Here is a 6,511-nt window from a genome sequence, read left to right on the forward strand (position 1 = left end):
CCTCCATGCATGCACTGGCGTTTTTTTTTTAAATTTAATTTAATTTATTTTATTTTATTTTTATGAATATTGTTATACGTTTGCCGATTTGCAACTAACTTCTTCCTACATTTCAGATTCGGTAACGTGTACGTTTATTGTGATGTGTTATTAGACTGCATTAAGAATCTATCAAAGAGAATATAGCACATGATTTTTAAAGTTGTATCCATGAAGGGTAATTTGCAGTCTACGAGTACCTTTGGAAGCTCAATATATATGGTAATTATTAATAGCCCTACACTATCTGTGATAACGTTATGCAAAATGTAATTAATTTTAAGGCTTATGAAATTTTCGATATAGCTTTTTTTTTTCAATCGTAGCAAATGCTGCTTCATTTTTTCCCCAGTTCACTGACTGGTTATTTTATCTTGAATTTAATTCGATCATCATCTGATTATATAAGAGTGAATCTGCTAGTCTCATTTCATCCATTGGGAATACATGTAAATACATATCGGTAGCAAAGGGCGACGCCCTCTTGCGTTAAATTAGAACAATTTCCTTTTCTAACTAAAAGCAATCAAAAATTAATTGTATGTTTGAAGTATACGTTTACATTGTTTCATGATGCTATATAATCCTGTTCGTTTCCATATAGTTTTATATTGTGCTTCTCTTTCTTCCATTTATCTCTGTATTCTCTAAGAGCACAAGTTGACTTACTTTCCATGAATTTTCCACATGAATTCTTCTTTTTCTTGACTGTCATCAACTTCCGGAGTCCATAGTGGAACAATGATTTTTATATTCTCACAGAAAACCTCATCACCTGCCTATCTGACTGAATTAATCAATGTTTTCGTCGGGGTTTGCCACTGAAACCCCAAAGTTTGGTTATCGTTTTCAAACTCTCATTTTTCCTTCAACGGTGTTTGAGTATTTGAGCTACAGTTCACCTCTGAACACTGCTCAACTTTGATTCGTTTTAAAACTTTCTTACACACTCTTCTTTTCAATATGAAATTCAGTTTTAGCCTGCTCAAAATTAAATACTATTCGCGTCCTATGTCAAATACTCTATATACTCTTGTGTCCTGAACCAGTATGTAGCTATTTCTTGCATCTCCTCTTGAACATTTTCGTATATCTTTATGCTAGAATATGGTGTTAGTAATAACTAATCCATGTCCTGAATAGAAATCCATAAGTACTAACCATTATTATTAACTTTGTGCTTTTCTCCAAATTTTCCCCAAACGGTTTCATGTCAAGTAATCATTTTCTACTCTGCTGTTTAGATCTCCAACAAAGACCAACTTTTCCTTTTTCATTGAACCAGCTTCCCTCTCTAATTCTTCAGAACATTCTTCCATTTCTTTGTTGGTAGAACGTTCTGTGGGACCATAAGCAAAAATAAGTCTCGTTGTCTATTTACCTTTCTAATATTTGCCCACATCATTCTGCTTGATATTCCTGCCATTCATGATTTATTCTAGTTATTTTTCTTTTACAAATCCAAATTGGAATGTGGACCATTAATAACAAGAAATATATACAATAGCGCAGTATAGATATTATTAATTTATTATAATGCTTCATAATTTATTATGTAGCATTATAATAAATATTATTTTATCGATATTATTTTATATTATTTTATTATAAATTTATTATTTTATCGCCTTCCCGTAATGCTAAAATGGCAGTAGAAATGCGATTATAGGCTTGATTCTTGTCACCGAACAGAGAAACATTTAGTGAAACCTCTTTCAAAGCATCTTTTTCCCGAGTCAGTCGACTTTTAATTATGGTTTATGCCCAAAACTTTGGTTTTAAGTCTGGATTCAAGAAAGTAGACCGTAGAACAAATTTTCCACAAATATTTCTATATGTCTAGTAATTCTACCATGTGTAGATCTCCAACAAGGACCAACTTTGGGTTCATAATTGTTTCAGTTGCCTTTTCTAATACCCTAAAAATTCTTCAAAAACTTTCTACAAATATTTAGAGTAGGATGGCTGCTATATTTGTATTTTAGTAGAATCCTTTGTGCTAGCAGAGGCACAATAAGTCTCATTATGAAGTTCCCCAGTCTGATATTGGCCACATCACCCTACTTGACACTGCTTGCTATTCAAGATTTTTTTGATGTTTAGTGGCAAACGCTATAGATACTTTCTTTCCCTGATTTTTGTCTTCTTTGTTTCATTAGGAATAATTATATGATTCTAGTAGTTATCCAATTCTCCTGTTAGATCCGTTTCTGTCCCATTGATAATTATGTTAATGGTACGAATCATGGACTCTGCTAATGTCTAGTTATGGTTTCGATTTGCTGCTGACGTTTCTCTATTCGATTGATTTCCTGACGAAAATAACAAGGTCGTTGTTTAACCGTGCGAGTTTCAGCCTTATACCATATTTTTCACATTGTACGGTCATTCTATTTTGGTTTAAGCCAATAAAAATGCAATTTGTAAGATTAAATATAAAAACACTAACCTATCCTTTTTCATTCAGCGGCCATCATGGGTGATGTTAAACTTGATGGAAAATCACGAATTTAAAGTAAGCACTTTTGTATGAAATTTGAACTTGCTCACTCCCCATGTTAATCAGGTTTTCATGTTGAAACATGCCGACAATGCTACGTCATTGTGAAAAACTGATATACTGATAATTTACCACTCTCCCACATTTGGTGGGAGGGTGGTAAAGTACACTATACACAAGCGTGAAAGTTCACTGTAGTAATTATGAAGGAGATTTTATTTTTATATTTATTTATTTTATTTTTTGTGAAAAAGTATGCAGTATTTTATTTTTATCTTTAATATACTAACATGCTAAAGTAGGAACAAACGATCTTTAAAAATATCTATATATTAATGACATGCATTTCTCTACAATAGTTTTCAAATAAATGAAATAGGATTATTGTTTCCATACTTGGGTACAGGGTAGAATTATTTCCTTCCAGTCTCGCAATTAGATTTCTTTGTTTCTTCTAGTGGCTGTCTTGGTTTTCGTTTTTAGATTAGATTTAATATTTCTTTTTGCTTCATTTGGCTGACATAATTTTCGTAAATAGTTTCCTAGTTTTCCTGGCGTACGAGGAAGTTTGTTACTGGGTGGTTTCATTTATCTTTATAGATGCATTATTTGTTATTTTTCGAGTTGTAATTGATTAATTTCAGATTTATTATTTGTATTAATCGTTAGCGGTTTCCTTTCCTGAAACGGTACTTCTCTTCGCTTCACCGCCTGAAGGAGAAGGAACAAAAAGTCTATTTGCTGAATTTGTGTTTCATGTAGTCTGTGTTTCTGCGTGGATTTCTTCCTCAGAATCCTCAGAAGTTCTATATTAAACTTGATTCTGTGCGTATTTCACAATATGATATTTCTTCTTTAGGTCCGGTATTCGGTGATAAAATAGAAAACTTATTAAATCCTCAAGAAATTAATGTTCATTCGAAATAATTTTTTCCATCTCCTAAAGAAATACAAAACCCAAGAATGGTATTTTTTTATGCAAAAATATCAAAGCAGTCAAACCGAACATTAAAGTAAATAAACAAAACTGTATGAACAAACAAAATTACCTAACCCACTCCCTCCAAGAAGCAGAAACCACGAGGAGAACACACCTATTCATAATGCAAACTAGAACATCTTGTTTCCTCATGACTGTTGTTTCAACACTAGGGAAACTGACAACTGTATCATCTCCCCCATCACACAAAATATCACATGTAAGCAAATGTATACTACCCTCTAACAATAACTGGCTGAACCGCCAGAGACAGAAAAATATCCTCGCCATCGTCGAACATGTCATATCTCCCCACCCTCAGGTAAACAGCTCGGGACCATGGAGACACTTCTGACCGTACAGCTTTCCCTCCTCATTCTCTCAGGGGTTATAAATTCCATCAGGAGTATCATAGATATCTTCTAGTGTTATATTTCCGAATTCGAAATTGCAAAATGTGACATTTACTAGGATTGGCTTGTCATCCCATCCTTACTTTTGTTCATAAACTGCCAGTCTATTGATATCCCTCTAAGTACCAATACATCTGCATCATTCTGATAGTCCCATCGAACTTTAAATTATTCATAAACAGCAGAATATTTACTTGCAAACCACTCAGATTATCATTAGATCGGATTAAACAACAGCAGTCCCAAGACAGAACCTGCAGGATTCCACTAGTAACTCACCTCTTCAGGAACACAGGAGAGTTAATACTCCATACGCAGCTATTTGATATCTATAAGAGAGCCAGTTTCTTATCCATCAACCAATCGATTATCAAGACCCACTGAACCTAATTGATGTATCTATTTATTAAGTGCTTGTTTGTCGAATGCTTTTGCAATATGTAAAAATATCACCGTATATGACCAACTCCATCCAAAAGTTAGTCCCTTCCTTTAACAAACTCATGTTGAGCTCTAAAAAATCGTTTCATTATATACCCAACCTGTATCCTATTCCTAATGGATATCTATAAAACCTTATCAGCCACTCCAGAAAAACAAACAATCTGTAATTTCAATCATCTGTTTTGCTTCCACCTTTGCAATGGAACAAGTTTACCTCCACTCATTAGAGATCATTACGGAACAAAGACTTCCATTATACAACAAGTCTGTGGAAATATCAGTTCCTTAGCACATATCTTTCACAACATGATCTCGTTTTTTTCTGAATTCCTCACGTTATTTTCCTATTTCTCATTTAACACGTATTCTATTAACTATTAACTAAATCTAACTATCTAACTATTAATTATAGTTAGGTACAGCGTCGATTACTTCCACTATTCTCCATTATCAAGGCATGCTCACTCTTTAGTCGAACAATTTCAAACAACCCTCTCAAATCCATTACACGATTTACCCAGTTTCTCAAATCATTCGTCCTATCATAATCCTTTCATCCATATTCCCACTCCGCTTGCTCGAGTTACACAATCTAAAGTACCAAACAAGAGTATTCTTTTAACACCTTTTTTCTTTATACACAAAATGTTATTGCATTATTTTCTAGTATTATTTTCTCAACTTTTCCACTTCCTCTACCTCTTCTCCCTCTCCCTTTCTATCCATCTCTTCTAATTTCATTCTTACTCTTCCGATTGGATAAGATTCCTTATCTAAACCATGAATCTCATCCGTACTGCCTCCAACCCGCTCCGCATAGTTCGGAATTTCTTTAAAATCTTGTTCCACTCTTTCTCTCTACACTCGCTTCAGAACCGTTCTCACTTTCTTACAATATTTGTCTTATGCTTTCAGGTGTTACCTCTTCATTAAAGCTTACACATATCGCATCCATTGTGTATACATCTTCCTTAATCTCATAACACTTTTCTGTTTTTTTTAAGGCAGAGACAGATATTATTTAACGTGGTTTGTGAAAACTATATGCTTGTGCACTATTTAAGAAAAACAAATAGGGCTATACTGTCACTTAGTTCGTTAGATAGACCTTGTGCAAACCCTGTAAAATCCTTTTAGATGCTCATAGTTACCTCAGTAATGCTATTACCATGTAAGACTCTAATGCGACCGAACTGGCTGCTTTACTTAGTTGTTGTTAATACGCAAACACATACTTGGTTTTTTCTATATTTAAGACGGTGGGTTCTATAACTCTGATGTTACCACCACTCAAAACAGAGTCACTTGATTTGTAGGTATGCTGTTGCTTTTTAGCATTGTTATTTCCATTAGTTTTCTGCTTTCCTAGTAGGTCTACATCAGTTATCATGCAAATTTCTCGCACCTGCCACCAAGCGAACGCCAAATAGAGGTAGACGGTAACTACAGATGTCCAAATTCTAAATTAGTACCATTATAATTGAGGGAAATGCCAGCTTGCCTAAAACAATTTATTTCAGAATAAGAATATGTGGACATTCACTGCCGATTACTTTTTCTTTACTTCCATATCACAAGATTCCTTCCAGGTGCTCCGGGATTCAATATTTGAATAACATATCTCGACTTTGTTCACTACGCCTGAAAATTTCCACCATCAAATCTAGTGTTGCACAATATCAATGCCAGGGAAAGGAGCAGACGGATATGAAGCTCTAATGCATCGTAAACCGATGATACATGCAATAGCCGATACCAACTGCCTGAGGCTGCAGAGATAAGGAAACCATCTTAGACTGATCTTCAGTTTTATTGCTAGCAACTGCATTAGCATCTGCCGAATCTTGTTCTTTAATATGTGAGGAAATCATATAACATCTTGATTACATCAGTCAGGAACTTCTGTCTTCTGATATTACTAGATCCTTTATTGCACTGAAATGAATTCCTCTTTGTTAAATGTTGTCATCATTTAAATATAAAGAGTCAATAGGCTTCATTTCGGCGATGTAACATTATTTTAAATTCAGGGCATATTAAATCCCACATTGTTTCAAAACCGAATAAGAAACTCAAAGATTGGAATCAAAGAGTTTCATGCCTAATATAGTAAACTATAAAAGAATCGTACTATGT

The sequence above is a fragment of the Typopeltis vanoorti genome, chromosome 14 (assembly GCF_054136105.1).
Source record: "Typopeltis vanoorti isolate ZY-2024b chromosome 14, IOZ_Tvanoo_1.0, whole genome shotgun sequence".
In the NCBI taxonomy this organism is placed as follows: domain Eukaryota; kingdom Metazoa; phylum Arthropoda; class Arachnida; order Uropygi; family Thelyphonidae; genus Typopeltis; species Typopeltis vanoorti.